Here is a 21,657-nt window from a genome sequence, read left to right as displayed (position 1 = left end):
TGGCTTCACGGCCCGGATGACACCCCATTTCTTAAGATAGAGAGAGAGCTGGCCTCGCCAGCCCCGTTACAGGGCGAGTTATATCACACCCCGAGCAGGCAATATAAAGTATTGGCCTCCCTGGACTCAGTGGCGAAGGCATGGCAGGAAATCATGTATAGGCAGGGATTGGTTTTATTGTACTCTCCGCATGTGCTGTTGAATTGCTGCACTTGGTTTCCACTTTGGCGCGATAGTAAGTTGATACACACCCTGAGCGAACTAGGCATTAACACGATGGGGGATTTATTTGAAAACAACATATGGAAACACTGGGAGCGGGTGAGGAACGAGGCTGTTGAGCTGACTCCCCTACATCAATTTCAGTATTATAGGGCACGGCATGCACTGGCACAGCTTTTAGATGAAGACATGCAGGAGCCCCCCCGAGGTCATGTCGCTCTCTTTGGTCCTGCAGGGGAGTTGTTCTAGACGCTTGGTGTCCCGCCTATATGCACTGATGCAGGAATCAAGGGCCCATGAGCTCTCAAAAGCCCGATTGGAGTGGCAAAGAGATCTGGGTGTGCAGATTATGGACATGCAATGGCGTTACTGCTGTGCTAAAACACGCTCTGTTTCCTTGAATGGCAGACATCGAGTTATCCACTTCAAATTCCTTAACAGAATATATTATACCCCACTCCGCCTGCATAGATATGGACTGCGCGATAGTGCGAACTGCCCAAGATGTGGGGCGGAATGGGCTGATTTCCTTCATATGGCCTGGACGTGTGAAAGAATGCAAGGCTTCTGGAGGGCAGTTATTAACGAATTAGAAGCTATAGTCGGGGAACCAATAGATGCTGGACCGTTCTTGGCACTTGAGGGATGGGATGGCCATTTACCGAAGGCTATCCGCAAACTGGTGGCAATGGGGTTGTTTGCTTGCTATGCGCATGGTCGCCATACGGTGGGACCGTGGACCGATCCCTAAAGTGGATGATTGGCACAGAGATATGGTGTATTGTAACACGCAAACAGATAATTACAGTGAGTTACTTCCCACTGCAAATAGGCCAGCGAAATTCTGGGATGTATACAAACAATACTTTATAGGAAAAGAAACGGGGGAACCAGAGGGCAAGAAATCTGAATGACATATTGAACATGGTCATTGATATATGTAAAAGTTGAGCTTACCAGTTATACATATACACGATTGAAGGTCTCTGGATTGAATGGTTCTGGAGGGTGAAGCCTATCCATTAAGAGGACACAATATGGCATATGGATTGTATGAGTCTGCAAATGCATAATCTTGTTGTACTGCTTCACTTGTTGGCATAAAAGTATAAATAAAGTTAAAAAAAATAAAAAATGCATGCTTTTTGAAAATGACACACAAATTATTACAAACCATATATCTTAGAAAACAGTTAACTATAAAAATACTGGCATCCCAACCCTTTGAAACTATGTGGTTGAAAATTGATAGACATATTGTACCACAGGACATTGTGAAAAAATAATTACTTGTGATCAAAAATAGGAAACTGCGTCTTGGATTGCTAATTTGGGTGGCTCTAACACTGAATTAAAGTATCAACTCATCTTAGTACAAAGTTATGCTAGCAAAACTTCTTACATACGCGTGTAAGAAGTTCAGTTATACTAATGAACAGTACCAACACTTCTCATTCAAGCTTCTGTTCTTTATTGGCACAGTACAATCATCTTTTAGCAGCTCACGGTGAAACCTGGAATCCCAGCTCTTCTTACCCCTAAAAGCTAGTCAGGCTTCCCCACAGTCCTATTTGAGGCACATGTGCTTATATATAGATCTAGTGCTAGCACCAAAAACAGTGGACGATGGCAGCAGTTCGGTGGGCTGTGCCAATAGTGGAAGGTGGCCACTACAGGAATGGTAGTTGGCAGTGTCCTCCTAGGAGAAATGTTGGTCTCCAGAGCTTATGATTTTTATAAATTAAACTCTGCAGCAGACATGGTGAATTCCTTTTGCTTCAATGAAGGTCTAAAGTGGTAGGGGGTAGAAAGGAAATACTGTTGTCTTAAGTATTCTCCTAGGGGTAAAACAAGTTTTTGTGCTCCAAAAAAGGTTCCACCGTGGCTCAAGGGGAGTTGCCATCTTAATACGGTGAAACTCCCCTTTCGTGGTGTCGAAGATATGCCATGATAAATTGGGTCGATAAGTGGCAGTTATCAGGACACTGCTGTGAGCTCTGCTCTCCTTGGTTTGCGTTTATGCTCTCCCCCCAAATCCCTCCCCGCCCAACATTGGAGTTTACTGCACTGTTGCACTGGTTCCTGCTGGAGCTTCTGGCAGTTCTATATATCTTAGGTGGTGGTGTCAACTGAGTCCATGATCTCAGGCCAGACTCTATGCCCGTAGCAGCCACAGTGGCATTGCAGCTGAATATTGTAGCCAGATTCCTGCGCAATCTGACTCTCCTGGATGTGTGGAGGGCGCACCATCCTGCAGAAAGATGTTATACATTCTTTGCCAATGCACACAGGACTTTCTCCTGTCTAGATTACTTTCTTATTCCTACTGTGGAGAGTCACAGGGCACTCAATGTACACATTCTAGCTCAAGGTCTATCCAGCTTCTATCAACTGTGCAGGTTGGTTTCACTTGGGAGTCTTCAGGGGGCCTGGTGCCTGAGTCGCTGTTCGAGACGCTTGGTGTCCCGCCTATATGCACTGATGCAGGAATCAAGGGCCCACGAGCTCTCAAAAGCCCGATTGGAGTGGCAAAGAGATCTGGGTGTGCAGATTACGGACATGCAATGGCGTTACTGCTGTGCTAAAACACGCTCTGTTTCCTTGAATGGTAGACATCGACTTATCCACTTCAAATTCCTTAACAGAATATATTATACCCCACTCCGCCTGCATAGATATGGACTGCGCGATAGTGCGAACTGCCCAAGATGTGGGGCGGAACGGGCTGATTTCCTGCATATGGCCTGGACGTGTGAAAGAATGCAAGGCTTCTGGACGGCAGTTATTAACGAATTAGAAGCTATAGTCGGGGAACCAATAGATGCTGGACCGTTCTTGACACTTGTGGGATGGGATGGCCATTTACCGAAGGCTATCCGCAAACTGGTGGCAATGGGGTTGTTGCTTGCTATGCGCATGGTCGCCATGCGGTGGGACCGTGGACCGATCCCTAAAGTGGATGATTGGCACAGAGATATGGCGTATTGTAACACGCAAAAAGATAATTACAGTGAGTACTCCCCCCTGCAAATAGGCCAGCGAAATTCTGGGATGTATACAAACAATACCTTATAGGAAAAGAAACGGGGGAACCAGAGGGCAAGAAATCTGAATGACATATTGAACATGGTCATTGATATATGTAAAAGTTGAGCTTACCAGTTATACAAATACACGATTGAAGGTCTCTGTATTGGATGGTTCTGGAGGGTGAAGCCTATCCATTAAGAGGACACAATATGGCATATGGATTGTATGAGTCTGCAAATGCATAATCTTGTTGTACTGCTTCACTTGTTTGCATAAATGTATGAATAAAGTTTAAAAAAAAAAATGCATGCTTTTTGAAAATGCCACACAAATTATTACAAACCATATGTCTTAGAAAACAGTTGACTATAAAAATACTGGCATCCCAACCCTTTGAAACTATGTGGTTGAAAATTGATAGACATTGTACCACAGGACATTGTGAAAAAATAAATACTTGTGATCAAAAATAGGAAACTGCATCTTGGATTGTTTATTTGGGTGGCTCTAACACTGAATTAAAGTATCAACTCATCTTAGTACAAAGTTATGCTAGCAAAACTTCTTACATACGCGTGTAAGAAGTTCAGTTATACTAATGAACAGTACCAACACTTCTCATTCAAGCTTCTGTTCTTTATTGGCACAGTACAATCATCTTTTAGCAGCTCACGGTGAAACCTGGAATCCCAGCTCTTCTTACCCCTAAAAGCTAGTCAGGCTTCCCCACAGTCCTATTTGAGGCACATGTGCTTATATATAGATCTAGTGCTAGCACCAAAAACAGTGGATGATGGCAGCAGTTCAGTGGGCTGTGCCAATAGTGGAAGGTGGCCACTACAGGAATGGTAGTTGGCAGTGTCCTCCTAGGAGAAATGTTGGTCTCCAGAGCTTATGATTTTTATAAATTAAGCTCTGCAGCAGACATGGTGAATTCCCTTTGCTTCAATGAAGGTCTAAAGTGGTAGGGGGTAGAAAGGAAATACTGTTGTCTTAAGTATTCTCCTAGGGGTAAAACAAGTTTTTGTGCTCCAAACAAGGTTCCACCGTGGCTCAAGGGGAGTTGCCATCTTAATACGGTGAAACGCCCCTTTCGTGGTGTCGAAGATATGCCATGATAAATTGGGTCGATAAGTGGCAGTTATCAGGACACTGCAGTGAGCTCTGCTCTCCTTGGTTTGCGTTTATGCTCTCCCCCCAAATCCCTCCCCGCCCAACATCGGAGTTTACTGCACTGTTGCACTGGTTCCTGCTGGAGCTTCTGGCAGTTCCATATATCTTAGGTGGTGGTGTCAACTGAGTCCATGATCTCAGGACAGACTCTATGCCCGTAGCAGCCACAGTGGCATTGCAGCTGACTATTGTAGCCAGATTCCTGCGCAATCTGACTCTCCTCGACGTGTGGAGGGCGCACCATCCTGCGGAAAGATGTTATACATTCTTTGCCAATGCACACAGGACTTTCTCCTGTCTAGATTACTTTCTTATTCCTACTGTGGAGAGTCACAGGGCACTCAATGTACACATTCTAGCTCAAGGTCTATTCTGCTTCTATCAACTGTGCAGGTTGGTCTTACTTGGGAGTCTTCAGGGGGCCTGGTGCCTGAGCCGCTGGTGCCCTACAAAATGGGAACTTTTGCAAGACTTGCTTCCAAATGGGATAAACATACCTAAAAGAAAACAGGGGATCAGTAGAGTCCCCAAACATCCTTTGGGAGGCGCTAAAGCCCACCATGAGAGTTGAGATTATCAGTTCAAGTCTAGTATCAATTTATTTGATTGAACAATGCAAATCATAAAAGTACATAACAACATATCTAATTCTTTATGGCATAACAAAAGGCAAACATGTCAAGCTAGGCCACAAATAAAAAATATCCAAACAATATGAATTTAAATCTCCAGATAAGAACCAGGATACATAAAACATACATTTGGGGTAGACACAAATTTCAAATATAATAAAGCTGGCTATACTTGACTAAAATTCATCAGCAGCAAAAGCCCATGCCAATTGCAGTCCCCTCTGGCCCTCTGCACCTGTTCTCTGCCAGATATTTTTCATAATGGTGAAATTGCCATGAAAAAGGCTGGCAAAGAATCAGGTCGTAATCAGCAGGGTGACGCTGCATGCATTGCTAATGGCAATCTCTGCCACTGCCAGGCCGTCGGGATCATAGATCCTGGCAGTGCTGACAGTACCCTGGTGTTCTAACCAGGGTCTGAATGTGGCGGTTGGACTGCCAAGGCAGCGGCAGTCCTGATCGCCACCGCAAGGCTAGCTGTCTTAAGACCTTCACCCTCGTAATGAGGCCCTAAATCACAAGTATATACAGGAGTCTCATAAGTCTTATGACATCCATACAAACATAGGCTGAGGGAACAGATTCATTCTGAAGTAGGTCAAAAGTCTTTAATGATGGTGCTAGAGAGTCTGGTCCTTAATAAGTAAACTTATAAGGGGACGTGTATAGGTCGATTAACCTTTTGTTTCGCATGGAGTATCCTAGATACGCTATAACCAATGTTCATCAATAATCAATACACAAATCAATAACCATTAAGCAAATCATTAATCAGCAGTTAAAAGCAACACACCAAGACATTTCAGTCATGAATAACCACAACTCAATATACGTTTTAACAATTTTATTCCCGGTTAGTTACACTACTAAACCATGAGGTTAATTCAAACTTTATTCAAATCAAATCCAGATTACTTCATTAATAACAACCAATAACATAATCTAATCAGAACTTGAGAAAGAATACATTCTAAAGCAGTTGCATAAGTCAACATGAGAATCAAAGGTGAATACGTCAACATAAGTAGCAGAGTTCAACAAATCAGTCCGTCAATCATTTGTCACTGTAAATGTCAATGTCTTTTGAATAGTAACCTCATCTAACTCAGATTAGCATTAGCATGTGTGACTTCATGCGAAAACAGTGTAGAACATGAATTTGGAAAAACATCTAGCTAAGAGAAACAACTATTTAGACAGCGCTGTTGGTACCTAGAAAGAAAAGGCACAAAAGGTAATTCAATCACATTGTCATAGCTACCTGTCCACGGTATGGATCAGCAACAAAGTCAGTCTTCGTCTTCAGGTCATCAATCGATCAGCATCGTATCAGGCTCTCCTCTTAGAGAGTATGAGCCCAATAACTCGAATTCGAATCTCGAATCTCTTCTCTCTAATATTGCATCAATTTCTGAATAAGGTCTCTCCTCAGACATCTGCACCTAACATCTGAGCTCTCCCCTTCTGTCACATCATTATTTTAAAGTCACCCTGACTATCCCGCAATTCCTAATTGGTCAATTAATAACATGATTTTCCATTACCCAATGACCCTTAACATTCAAATCTATGCGTTCTAGCATTACACAGTTCACATGTAATTGATTGGTTCACTTTATGATGTTCTCATCATCCGGCTTGTCAGGTATCGAAAATGTTGGATCTTCTTCTCCAGTCAGTGTCTCCATTGTTCAAGTCCTGGGAAAGTACACTCTGAATCCGTTACACAGTTCTTGATACAAAATGTTATTCCCTCATCTCCTGTCTGTCGGTTCATGCATAGGATTTTAGCTGAGCAGATTTTATTAAACAGCGAGTGGTTCATGGTCAGTTCGCACATCAGCATTTTCTACATTGAGCATTAATATTCGGCTTCTGTACGAGGCCTGACAAAAGTAGGCCACAATTTCGGCTAAGTTAAGCTCTACAATATAATGCAAAACATACGTTATGTATCTCCATATGACATATTACTACATTGTTAATGTACATTTTCTACATTCCACATGTTTTAGTTACTTTTTAATATAATTCGCGAATTGTGGCAGCCACTGTTCGAGAGCACATTTTCAAACGTGCACATTAAATTTCTGTATTAATCATTCAAACTACATAAACATTTATTAATAATTTCAAATTAATATATTTGCTTTAGCAATGGCATGACATATCTATGGTCAGATAAATATCAATAGTGCTCGTAGACTTGACCATGTAATAGTGGGTCAGAAAACTCTTAGTAAGCACAAGAGCTTTCCTTTTCACACACATCTTGGGGAAAAAAAGCATGTTTGACTTCCCAGATATCCGCTTTGCTGATATAGTCCGAATCAAGAAAAGGTTTGGGTCTACCAAGGTCAGTTAGAATACCCTTAATATAAAACAACCACAATCTCCTAAAATAAGTCTGTTGTAGGAGAGTTCATCTCCAGCCAGACTTAGAGCCACAGAAGCAGTGGCCAGATTTGGATTAAATCTAAAATGTAGCCCAAAACCATTTCCTCATGAACAATCTCAGTGGTAGTGCTTTGAGGGATCTTTAACTTCCACCTTAAAAATGTATTTTCTGCAACCTGGATTGATGTACAAGTCGTACATCCCCAGATCTCACATCCACAGCTTAAAGTGGGAATGCATTTTGCTTTGTAAATATAAATGGTCGACTTAATGTGGGTGTGTCCCAGGCGACTAGAGAAGTCACTTATGCCATGAGCAACTCTATAAAAAGACTATAAGTTATTGTTAATCAGTGTGTGCCACACCATCTGAGTCCAATAAAATACCCACATAACAAAAATTATCAACTCTACTAATGTGATGGTCAATAAACATGTTTCATGATTTTAACACTCTTTGGACCAATCAACATGATGTGCAATTTGGAAAAACTAGCCTTCAAATCCAACCTATACAAAAAGGTGATAAAACGATCTAATAGATGCTGCAGACCATTGGTAGTGAGCACAATTAATACAATATCATTTGCGTACAGCAGCGCAGGTACAAGTCAGCCCCCAACCATTGGGATGTTCTGACATTGCTCAGTTAAAAAGGTCTCTAGACAGTTAATGTAAAGAATAAAAAGAAAAGGTGTGTAGATATATCCCTGTGGGACTCCCCTCCTCAGCCTAAAGTGAGTCATGCACTCCCAGTTGGGGCCATATCTCACCAAGGCTGTAAGTCCTCCATGCAAATTATGCAGAGTAGTGATCAGTGACATCTCACCCCCCATGGAATCCAGCTCAGCCCAGAGCTTACCTCTGTTTACAGTATCAAAAGCTGTGGTGAGGTCCTTGAAGGCCAAGTGAATAGCTCACTTTTAGCTTTTGTGTATTTGCTAATAAGCAAATATAGATTCAAGTTCTGCTCTATTGTTCCCCGCCTTGGTCTGAAACTATATTGTAAATCCAAAAGGATATTGTGCTTATCTGCCCAAGCGTTAACTGATTCAGCAGGACCCAGCCAATGATTTTAACGCCTGCATCTACTAAGGATATGGGTCTGTAACAAAAAGGGTTGGCTCTATTTCCTTTTTTAAAGCTAGGGACAACCACTGATTTATGTCATGATTGAGGCATAGGTCGTTGGACTGCACCATTTAAATGTGATGAAATTATAGGGGAAATTATCAGTTAGAATAAGAGCCAGAGAGGACGGTCTCGAGAAAAGATCTCTGACTTAGACTCCTGTATAAGCAAGCTGGAGCGAAAGTACCTTATTGAGGCGGAAGACTCGATTTTGAGCAACTCTCTGCACACCCAGATACTCCAATGGCAGGAGCATATGCAGGAGGCCCGGGTGGCGTGGCTGGCCACATGCAGGCAGATATACCTATGGGAGACAAGCCTAATAAGGCACTTTACTGGCTGTGCACATCTCACACAGTTGGTAACCCCATATCCTAAATTGACACTGGCAACACCAACATAGTGTGCGCCTTTGCCACATAATATTGGCGATTGTGTAGCCCAGACCAGGGGCGGAGGTGGATGGATTTGCACACTTTGTAGCAGACCTCCTGGTGACTAAATTAGAATTAGCTGACAAGAAATGTTAGAAGCAAATGAAACCTCTGGAGACTGTTTTGGAACCCAGTGGGCACACTCCTGCTACAGACATTTCAGGAGGCACTAAGGAGGGGCCGGCTGCCTAGGGATCACTGGGCTGTGAGATAGTGGTAATTCTGAAGCTGGATTACAGTGACACATGCTGCGAGGAATACCATTCAATCTCACCGCTAAACACTGAGGTTAAGATCTGGGCTAAAGTAATGGCCAATAGGCTGTCTAGAGTGATTGAGAAATTGGTTCACCCAGATCAGTCAGGGTTTATGCCCCGAAGAGCTACTAGGCATAATATTAGAAGAGTCAACAATGCTACTGAAATGAGTGCTAGCTTACCAGTACACCAATCCTTACTCATCGTTGACTTCCAGAAAGTGTTTGACTTAGTGGACTGGGAATATCTTTTCGCACTGTTAACACACTTACAGTTTAGCCCCAAATTCATTAGTTACATTAGACTGCTTTATACTCACATCCAAGCCACGGTATGGATTGGCAGAGTTGTGTCCAGCTGGTTCCCCATTGGGAGGGGCATCCGTCATGTATGCCCACTGTCTCCTGTGCTCTTTGCTTTGTGATAGAACCCCTAGCAGCATGGGTTAGGGTAGATGCTTTGCTCTACAGTTTCCAATGATCCTTGATAGTGAGCAACAGATTCTCACTATTCGCAGATGGCATTTTGCTCTTCCTGGATGATACCCCTAGCTCTGGGCCACGAGCTCTGCAAATCTTGAACATTTTTGGGACCTACTCAGGCCTGTGGATTAAAATAGCTAAATCATCTATATATTCCATCGCTCATTACATGACTTTCATATCGCGAGCCCAGGAAATACCTTGGGGTGTATATCATAGAAGATAATGGCCCTGCTTATGATCTCAACCACTATTCCCATCTCAAGCAGTTGGCTGGGGACCTTAAATTTTGGAACGCCCTTCCACTGTCTTTGCTTAGCCGCTCAGTCATTTCTAGGATGGTCTCACGGCTGAAATATTTATGTCAATATCAGAATTTCCAGTGAGAAAGGTTTCTTCTCTAGGGCTAATGCTGTACCACGAGAGCTCCTGTGGAATGGGGGGATACTCCTCATCTCCCTTGCTGTATTACTGAGCAGCATATTTTCTGCTGCTTAATGACTGGTTGTTTGAAGCATTCGGGGACCCAGCCTATGTGGGGAAGGATGAGTCCTGGATTACAACTCTCTTCCATACCTTCTAAATGGTGGTGTTGGGCCGCGCACAATGCCCACCTTCAAGCGACTGGTACTGGCTATATGAAAAGAGTCAGCTAAGACCACGGGATGGGCTAACCATCTGATACCAGAGACCACACTGTGGAAGGGGACCGGGCTTCCACAGGTATCGGCACTCCGCGGATTTGCCAAATGGGATGCCGTCTGCATCATGAAGCTGGGAGTAATCCTCACGCATGGGTCCCTTAAGGCTTTCTCAGAGATACAGACGGAATACCAAATGCATTGCCCACAGTTCTTTTTTTATCGTCAGTTGCTGCACGTCCTCACATTGAAATCACATCCTATTCGCCACTAGAGGCAAAACTCCTGCTGACTGACATTAAAGCGTACAAGCTTTTGTTGATTAAGGACAGGGACTGGAGAGAGGCAACAGCGGCCCCAAGGGAGACACTAGTGGCTGCTCAGTTCTGTCTTATACAACTTAAAATACTCCACCGCACGTACCTTACACTGAAACAATTATCCCATATGGAACTGATAAGCTCTGGGAATTGACTACTCTGAAGTGACATTGATGGGGATCTATTTCATACCTTCTGGAGCTGTCCCTTACCTATCACACTTCTGGGAGGTAGTGCTGAGGACTCTGGGGGTGGTGTTAAGCTGGAGGGTCCCCAGGAAATCGAAGTTGGTCCTATTACATATTGGAGAGGATGAGAGTGTAATAGGTGTCAGAAGACGCTGTTTGCTAGGGATTGCTTGTGGCTAATCGAGACATCACAATGGCATGGGAAATGCAGAGGCCTGGAACACTCGGTATATCAGCGTACAGGGTGCCACCATAAGTATGCCAAAATCTTAACAACTAGGTGGACCATCAAGGGATTTATTTGGAACCTTGCCCATGTAGGCCCTGGCTAATGGATACACTTCTCTGAAACCACAACAAGTTAAGACCTAATAGGGGGAAATACCCGTTTCTTGACTACCTGACTTTTACAAGCAACACATTCATCAGGGCTATTGCTCTTTAGTCCCTGGGATAGGGATATACTGCTTTGGATGGAACTGTAGAGTGATGATGCCAAATTACCAGCATTATGTATATGTTTTGCGCCAAAGTTGGCTTTTGTTATATCTTGTTCACTCAAAAGACCAATAAAAAGTTATTAAAAAAACAAGTTTTGCTTCCTAATGAACGCCTACTCAACATAAAAGAAAGAAGTGAATCTCTGTGTACCAACAAACCATATAGCAAATTATGTTGCATTATGTTGTACATTTAGCATACATTTGGCTGCAGTGACCTTTTTATTTAGTTTTATTATTGCAGGATGGTTAGAAATTGCCAGATTAGTCAGCGTGAAGAGTCAGTCAACTGGTCTCCTATTCTGAGCTGCAGGGACACAACAGGTTCCTGACCAGGCTGTGGTAGGTGACAACTCTGAACCACCCATCCTGTCAGGATGGCCTACCCTGCTGACTTTCAGTCCCCCTTTGTGACACTGTCTGGGAGGAGTACACAAAGTCCAACTGCCAACTACACCTAGTCATGTGACCCAGAATACAGGCTGCAGACACCAAATGGTTAGGACAAGACACATTTAAAAGGGCTATCTAAGTGGGTTGCATCAGAAGTGTGTAGTGAATAGGGTGGAAACAATGACAGCAGACATGAACTTCCACCTAAAATGGTAAGTTTATTCTCAACAGGAGCCACCACAACACATTGTGTGAGCACAGCGTTCTCACCAACTGAAAGAGAACCCTATCTCACCTCTTGTCTATGAACATTCTCATGCCCCACTTTCCATTTCAGACTTCACTACGCATTCTACTAATGCGTTGAGGAACCAGATTCATGCCTGCATATCACACTACTTTTTCCCTTCCAAAGAACATAAATAAAACCTAAACAACCTACAATAAAACTTAAAAAACCTACTAAGCTAATACCTAAATAATAAACAATACAAACTTAGACAACATACCATAAACTCACATCTTCTTGAACATTGCAAAGCATCCTGTAAAGTGACAAAATACAAAAAGATATTATATAATAATAATGCCCAAGGGATGCAGCAACAATTCCAATCATAAACCACTGGTTATTTGTGAATCTGAGAGGAACTTACCTGGTATGGTGACTCCTAGGGATCATGGGATGTAGCAACTTGGCCAGAAGGTGGAGAGTTTTTTCAGTCCTATCATCACATTTACTGACCCTTCTTAGATTCCATTAGTCGGTGACATTGACTCTGATAACATTCCTGCATGCTTTGTCCATCACACAAGGTTCACTAAATTATTTGTCTCCTTTTCTTACATGAGACCCCTTCCTGATGCAAACTTTATCCCCAACTTCAATTTTGATTTCTTTAACTTGGTTAAGCTTATCAAGTGTTTCTTTTTGTCTACCGTTGGCTTCAGTTTCATTTTTCTTGACTTTGGCATCAAATTTATCCATTTGAACACCAAATTGTACCCATCTGCTCACCCACCTGGGTCAAAGCTTTGTGGCTGATTTGCTTCCTCTCAGTAACTCAAACAGGGACACTAGTGTGGTTGATTGGGGCCTTGTACGATAAAAACATTGCATTGAGTGAAGGTCATTCACAATGACACACCTGTTCACAATCAGCCATTGCACACAGTGAGTTGATATCTTGTTCATACGCTCAACCTGTCTATTTTTTTGTTTGGGAGTAATACAGTGATGTTTTGAGAGGCCTGATGTCACCTACTTTAAGAAACATACCCATCTCTCTGTTCACAAATTGGACCCTATTGTCTGATAGTAGGAATCTGGGAACATCCTCCGTGACAAAAATTTATTTTAAGAACTCCATCACATCTTTCATAATGTGTTCTGAGACAAACTTTACTTCAGGCCACTTCAAATAGAGATCCACAAGAGCATAGCACAAATGGCTTGGTAAACAGCTGAATAGGCCAAATAAATCAATGCACCTGAACACACAACACACCTTTCCACAATCTTTCCATCTATGGATGGCCACCATAATGCCTGTCTAATGCTGTGTTTGGTGAAAGTCTTCACTAGTTCTTCTTCGTGGCCCATTTTGATCAATCTAAATCTGATATTTTCTGCTGGGTCTATTTTCCCCCCTCATCAACAGACCATCTTCTATGGAACATTTATCATGAAGCTTACAAAAGGGCTGTCATGGCAAATCTAGAGATTTGTCTGTTAGCCCAACCGTTTTAACATAGCACATAACCCGTTTTTGCACCTCGTCTTGAATCAATACTGACTTCCATTTATCTTCAGACACTGCACACATCTCTTCTAAATCCATTGCAGCTATCAGACAATCTTCATCCAGTCTCACTCTCATCATCTGTGCTATTATCTGCTGCCGCAAACCTCAACAAATGATTAGCTTGAACATTTTCGGTACCTTTGATGTGTTTTACTTCAAATTTTGCAGGGAGTCTTGAAATTCTAGGGGGTCTGTTCCTTTATGTTTTCCCCAGATAGAATCTCAACAGGTGGTTTATGATCAGTTACAATGGTAAACTTCATTCCACAAACATATGACTTAAACTTTAGTATTGCCCATCATTATGCCAAAAATTCTTCCCCAACTGAGGAATAGTGCCTTTCTGACTTTTTTAGAACCTGTGAAGCATAACAGATTGTGTTTTTAATTTTACCATTCAATTGTGTGAAAATTGCCCCCAGTCTTAACTTGGATACATCAATCGTTATACAACATTGTAGACTTCGGTCAAATGGTTTCAAAACCCTTGAACCGGCTAACTGATTTTTAATCCACACAAATGACTCATTGCATTTCTCTTCAATAGATTGGTCAAAGATTTGAAATAGGATGCATACTCAGGGATAAAGTGCAAATACAATTTGTGCATGCCCATGAATGACTTCAGACCAGTCTTGTCAACAGAAGGTTGAGCATCGATGATGGTATTTACCAACCACGGTACGGACTCAATGCCATCACCTGAAACTACATGCACTATATACTCGACCCTGGCCTTGCTGATTTGACATTTCTCTATCTTTAGCACAATACCCCTTTTTTGGAAAATAGACAACACTTGATCTAAAATAACATCAAGACCCACCCTTGAGGTTCCAAAAATCGACATGTCTCCTTTCATGTGATTGAAATGTTTGTACATGATTCACTGAAAAACAGATGCCACGGAGGCCAACCCAAACAACATTGGACACTTCACTTTCAATTCACGATGGTGTTGGCTCTTTTAGTTAACATCTTTGTACTTCCATTGCCATGTCTGTTTACAACTTAATTTTACACTACTTACCTGGATCACTTACCTACACTTTTTGAACATAGTTCTATGTTTACACTTGACTAGTCGAACAAAATATATATTGTATTTACATCTTTTACCGCCTTGAAGAAGTCACGTTGTGACGAAACACGTGTTGGCTGTGCTTGATGGAGTTGTTATTCTGCTCTCAAGACTGTTGTTCAAAATAAAGAAACAGTGATTCACTTCATTTACCGACGGATTCTTCATATACCTTAATTTACTGGTGTACTGCATTACTATTTTATACTTTGTGTGCTGTGGTCGGCTTTGTCGGTTATACAAAAGTTGTATAATGCCTTGATTCAGGATCCAAAAGGACCTGGTGATAGGCAGATGCTAAATTAAGTTTAGAAAACCAACTTGCACCATAGCCAATAAATAGGAAATCCTATTGAAATCCTGTAGAGAGGGTGAGAATCAATCCAAATGGCATTGTTAAGGCTCCGAAAATCAATGTAGACCCTCAAATCACCATTTTTATTTCAAGCCACTACAATGGGACATCACCACAGAGATTACTTTGTGGGCTCAATTATGCTACTGCCACATAATTTCATCAGTTTTTTTTCAAGATCCTCCCTTATTGAAAGTGGAACGCTCTGCAACTTGTACTTAGGTGGGATTGCAGCACTTTTGAATTGTATTTTATTGTTGACCAGCTTCAGGAAAGTGGCAGGAGCATTCTTCAATCCAAAGGGCACCACTCCAAACTGAAAGTGGCCCTATGGGGTGGAGAATGCTTACCTCGCTTTTGCCCCCTCATTCAGGTCAATCTGCCAGTACCCTGATGTAAGGTCTAAAGTAGTGAGAAACTTGGCAGCTCTAAGCTTGCCAATGAGCCCATATGCTCAGGGGATGGGATGAGCATTAATCTAGTCTTAGTGACTAATTTTAATTTAAGACACTGGCAATCCAAACAGAACCTGAGTTCTGAGGTGGTACTTGGTGTAGTGGCTTCGGGTCCTAGCACTACTGACTCAACTAGGGACTCCAGCATCTTAGTGACTTCCTCCTTAATGCTAGCCTTCACCTTATCTGATACCTGTAAATTTTATCTTTCACCGGCATACTGTTGCCATCATCTATGTCATGGGTACAAAAATGTGTAAGCCCAAGGGTGAGGGTGGGGGTGAACAGAGAGGCAAACTGCTACAACGGGTGACAGTCCCTCTGCTGCACTGGGATCAGAGTAGGGGAGAGATTGACACCTTCCACTGACCCATCCTTTCCTTGGAGGATAGGGGTTCAGGGAGTGGTGCAGTCTACTCTTCCACCCAGTCATCTGTCACCAGGAGCATGGTGACAGATGACCTCTCATAGTGTGGTTTGAACAGAGGCAATTTACATTGAGTACCTTTAAAGCTTTGCTGGGCGTCTTAAGGTCCATCAAGTAAGGGACCACCCCCTCTCTTTCCTTCAACTCATAAGGTCCTAATCAATGATCTTGGAAAGCCCTGGGCTCCATAAACCACAGTCGCTGTGCAGGCTGAAACTGGACCAGACTGGCCTTCTCTTCTTACCAGAAATTCATCACCTCCTGGCTGGCTTTCAGATTTTCAGATGCCTTAACCCAGAATCGCTGCATCTCTCTGCTGAGTCCACATGTGGCTGACTATGTTGTTGGCGGTGGGGAGTTCTGGGAGCTTGCTCCCACTCCTTCTTTTCCTGGCTGAGAGGTCCCCAAAACAGTGTGGCCTTAGGAGAGCTCAAATGGGGTAAAACCAGCTCCCTTCTGTGGCACCTTTCTGTAGGCAAACAGCAGGCATGGCAATAGAAGGTCACACACCCACCTCTTGGACTCAGGCAGGCCCATAACCGTACCCCTGAAAGTCTTATTGTATCTCTCAACAAGTCCACGTATCTGATGGTGGTAGGGAGTGGAGAACCTATAGCTTACCCCACACTAATACACATAAACTTTGTGTATGCAGCCATGAAGTCAGTGACAGACACCACTTCCTTGGGGAACCCCACTTGGGTAAGAGTCTGCATCAGGGCCCTAGTCACTGCAGGTGTCGTCACAGACTGCATAAGTATGGCCTCTGTTTTGGGGCAATTTGAAGAACTCTATTTTCTTTTAATATCTTCCTTCTTTCAAATGTTGTGGACCCTGCCCACCTTTTTGGGGATATCCCCAGATACCTACTTGTGTACCCTGGAGCTCAGCCAGTGACTGTTTGGGCAAAGTCTAGCTGTCCCTAAAAACCTTCCTATAGCTTTCTCCCTTTTCCTAGGGCCAACCGTGCATCCCTCTCCTCATTTGGAACTTGCCTACAGAGACTGCCTCCCCAATCCTCCTGAAGGACCCTCTGCATCTCTAGGGGCACCCTCATAAGCCTCAAACCACCTGTCAACATTATCTCCCTCAAAGTTACGCACCAGGTCCTTCGGAATTTGTGACCCTCCTGTCTCCATTAGGCACTGAAGTATCACTGCCACCATTGCATCACACCTCCTGATCAGTGACTTCAACAGCACAGACCCAGCACAGCTCATCTCTACGCAGGACCACGCATCGCAGTTCCAGCTCAACGGCTCCTCAACGCAGCCTGGCGCAGGCCGATGCAGCATCTTGATCTAGGGACACAGGGTACTATCTCAAAAGGCCAAACTTGGTCCTGTGCCTGGTTTGAACTCCATCGTCATAGGTCTGAACTTGTGACTTTGTCCAGGACCAGATACATGTAATTGGAGGTATTTGCTTCCAAACGCTATTCCCCTAAAATCTTTAAAAACGGCATAACTCTGGTTTTATTGGATTTATGTTTTTGGTGTTATTTTATTCATTACATTTTAGTCTATGGTGTTGTCTCTTTATTAATGTTTGAATACTTCATAAATATTTTACACATTTCGTCAAAATTAACCCTACCTGCTTTTATGCAAAGCTACAATAAGGTAAAGCAGTGGCAGTGAGGTTTGGTGGTTTTCCCTGACAAGGATTGTGGTTGTCGCTTGAGTAGGGTTCCACCCCCCTCAACCAATAAATCAATTTCTCAGAAGGAGTATGAGTATGGAAATACAAAGTAAAGCCAGCACTAGGTATGAATGCCAAGTTATCACCTGCCGGCAGTAGATAAGGGCTTATGCTTCACTGACAATAGAACTACCAAGCTCCCCAATTGTATGCACATAAAGCATGTCCAATCCATGTTTTGTCTTTAATTTCCGGTAGTTGCAGCTTGTTGGGTCGGATATGTCAGCTACATGATATGTGGGATAGTACCCCTGCCCTGTGTGGCAATGGCTTATACCCGCACCACCTACCCAGGCATAAAAAGGTCCCTCAGGTTTTCTGCATCAGAGGGAATTTTTTTAAATGTAATGTTATCCTTGGGCTGCTTGTGAAGATCTTACTGATTATCCTGAGTCTTTTTTTTCTTTAGTGTAAGCACTGCCAGCGAGGAGGGCGCGCTGAAGTCATTACACTAAAGTGAAAGTGAACCAAGCCGAATGGCTCATTTTACTTTTACTGTCTCAGTGCTCAGGGCTATATCTCAGCCCCTGAGCACTGATTGCCTTGACAGAGGTCTCATTGGAAGGGGAAAATCTCCCCTTTCCAATGGTACCTCTGGCCAGTGGATCCTGGCTTGGGGATCTCCATAGGAGTGCAATCCTCAAGCAAGGATCCACCCACTAGAACACCAGTGACATGGGGAAGAGGCTTCCTAGGCAAGGGCTTGAGCTCCCCCACCACTGCTAAACAGTTTTTCTGTCCCGCATCTTGGTGGTCTCTGGGGGTGATTACCCTCAATCTGCCCCCCCCTTCCCCGAGCAACAGAAAACCCACTAGACATCAGCGAAACTATAAAAATAGAAAGTAGGGATGGGCTGTGCACCATGGGCATGGCCATACCCCCACCCCAAATAAAAGCATCAGCAGGCTTGTGCCCCCCGGGAGTGGATGAGGGCGATTACCCCCAATCTGCCACCCTTGGGGAGCAAAAAACCGACTAGACACCAGGGAAATTTTTATTAAAAATAATGTACTGGGGTGAGGGATTCCCACCATGGGCATGGGCATGGCCATGCCCCCACTCCTCTAAATGTGTCAACAGTCTTTCTGCCCCCCCCAGGGCACCTATCAGGGTGATTACCGCAGTCGGTAGGGGGGGTGGTCAGAAAGTCCCCTAGACAACAGAGAATTTTAAAATATATATATGCAGGGGAGGGGGCTGACCACAATGGACAGGACCATGCCCCACCTGGAAAAAAGGTGGCATGATTCTTTCTGACCCCGAGGGCTGGACGGGGTGATTACTCCCAGACCGCTCCCCGGGTGGCAGAAAGCCCACTACACCCTGGGAAATTTTATACAGAAAATGTCCAAGGGAGTGGGCTGCTGCTATGGGCATGGCCATGCCCCCACCCCAAAAAGTATGGCAACAGTATTGCTGTCCCTCCGAGGGGTCAGATGGGGTAATTACCCCTGAAATGCCCTCCCAGAAGGGTAGACAAGCTCACTGGATGCAAGGGAAACATAGAAAAAAAGAAAAAGTGGGTCTGGAGTGCCCTCCATAGTTGTTGGCATGGCTCCATCTCAAAAGTGCCCTGTCTTTTTGTCCCTATTGATGAATGGGGACAATTACCAGCAAGTTTCCCCCAGGGGTCAGAAAGCCCATTAGACACCATGGACAGCCTTTTGTTTTGGGGGAAAAGTCCCCAAGGCATGTCCCATGCTCTACCCCACCCCACTGGCCACTAGACCTTCTTCCACCCCCATGGGGCGGATAGGGATATTCACCCCAAATGTGTTTCTCCAAGGTGGCAGAAAGCCCACTAAGCACCAGGGATTTTAAAACATAGCCAAAACAAAAAAAGGATAGTGCTGCCTTCCCTGGCATCGAGCCAGACCCCCACCCCAGAAGGGTCAGTAGTTTCTTTCAAACACCCTGGGTACAGATAGGAGGTTTGCCACAATTGGGCAGAATGCCCCTGATCTAGCAACCGGGGCCAGGGGCAGTAGAAGGTCCACCTGACACCAGCGATTTTGCCTTTGGGGCAAAAAAGAGGTGCAGTTGTTGCAGTCTGGCATTGGCCGGAACCCCACCCCACAAGGGGACAAAACAGTCTTTTTACCCCCCACCACACCTCCAGGGTAGACAGGAGGTGTGCCCCCAATTTGCCTTGGCAGAAAGACCACTATATGGCAGGAATATATGTTTTCTGGCCCATCCTAACATCAGGCCCCAACCTCACCCCTAAAGCCTCAACACTCTTTCTGGTCCCCTGAAGACTCAAAAATCCCATCGGACTGGCAATTGAGAGGACATTTGATTCTTTTGGGTGTCACTTGCGATGTTGCATGGCTGCACTTTTTGAGCTTGGGTAGACTGCCACCTATTTAAAGTGCCATAACTAGACAGTTATGAAAACTAGATACCAACAGAAATCAAGGGTGGTATGCTTCACATGGATTCTACAAGATTCTCTTACCCACAATGCTCCATAAACCTCAAACTTGGACTAAAAACACACATTTTCCTTGCATTTCTGTGAGGAAAACTTCTGGAATATGTAGGGAGCCATGAATTTCCTACTAGCCTGAGTTACCAATTGCCCCCAGATAAGAATGGTACATCACTTTTATGAGTGGACCAAGAGACCAAGACACCAAAGACCCTAAAGTGCAGTTGATAAAAAACATTACAAATATATTATCATAATTAACATCACGAATACCCCAAACATAAAATACATTAATATTACATTTTCTTAAAAAGAAATAAAATAACTAATTTGGATGAAGTCCAACATGGACTCAACCTTTATGAAAAACTCATACGGCAATCACTTCAGTTCAGATATCTCTTACTGCCCACCATCCGGCTGCAGCAGAAAATGTGTCGTCCAATTTACTAAAATGTTCTTCTCTGCCACCTTTAGAAATTTCATCATATGGGAGTTCAACATTGGATCAACTGGTTTAAGACATGATATTACTGCTTGTTTGCATGTTCATATACCACGTTGATTAAAAAGAGATTTTAACAAACATCTGCTTTCTTGCACTAAGGCTGGGCAAAGACGTAAGAAATGTATAAGATTCCTCTTCCCATTTTTATATAACCTGCAACTCTCCTTCAAGCTCACCCTTCCTCTTAAGGATCTACTTATGTCACCCGGCAGCTTCCCTAATCGAAAATGCAAGAATCTTAATTTTAAAAAACAAAGGACCAACCTACTTCAAAATACAGCTGATATCAAAGGAACTCATAATCATTCAACATACCTCATGCATGTGATCTTTTTGATAATGCTTCTTTATCTTTCAGTAAAGACAGCCTCTTTGTATTACTGTGTATTGCTCTCTTAAAACATGCTACAGATAAATCACCCTCCCAGATTTCATGCAACCCTAAATCATTTATTGCTAGATCGAAATAAAGGGAAGCAGGAGTCCTGCTATTTCTTTGAAGTTCTTGCCTCAACACCTGGCACAAATCATTGCTCATTCATTTTCATTCTGTACCAAATCTTCGCGTAGACCCCTTTTTCTGGCTATTATCTAGTTTACTAACCCAAACTCCAAACGTATTTGTGCCAGAGATGCTTTTAGCTGTAGGTAAAAAAGCTGCCTATACACTGTTTTATTATTGTGGTGAAAAATACTGCATCATGTCCACGCAGTGCTTCACTACTGTAAGTTAAACTAGGTACCAACTTTCTCCAACTGGTCTCCATTTAAAAAACACCTATAATTTTTATTTATCCTACTGCTGCATTCCATTACCTTCGTCTTTTTTAAATTCCCTATAAGCCCAGTTTTCTGTGAAAAATCTGATAGCCTTCTCAAGAGTCTTAATACCTCAATCCATGTTTGGCTTATAAAAATAACATCATATGCATAAAGCAGATTAGAAATACACATATGGCCTAGCCTAGGTGCATGTGAGTTTACTACTTTAAGTTTGTTTGACAAATCAGCTAAGAATAAATTAAATAAGTAGGGTGCCAGGACACGGCCTTGATTTAGTCCTTGAAAGGTATATATTTTCCTTGACAAGACAG

The 21,657-nt window shown here is 43.3% G+C and overlaps 1 protein-coding gene across 1 annotated transcript in view; it reads left to right on the top strand.

The window, feature by feature from the left end:
- ASB10 (ankyrin repeat and SOCS box containing 10) overlaps window positions 1–21,657 on the top strand; it is a 943,773-nt gene that overhangs the window by 239,549 nt on the left and 682,567 nt on the right. The window lies entirely within an intron of this gene.

This window comes from Pleurodeles waltl, chromosome 10 (assembly GCF_031143425.1).
Source record: "Pleurodeles waltl isolate 20211129_DDA chromosome 10, aPleWal1.hap1.20221129, whole genome shotgun sequence".
NCBI classification, from domain to species: Eukaryota; Metazoa; Chordata; class Amphibia; order Caudata; family Salamandridae; genus Pleurodeles; species Pleurodeles waltl.
The sequence above is the reverse complement of the archived record's forward strand: the minus strand, read 5'-3'. Positions and strand labels throughout refer to the sequence as shown.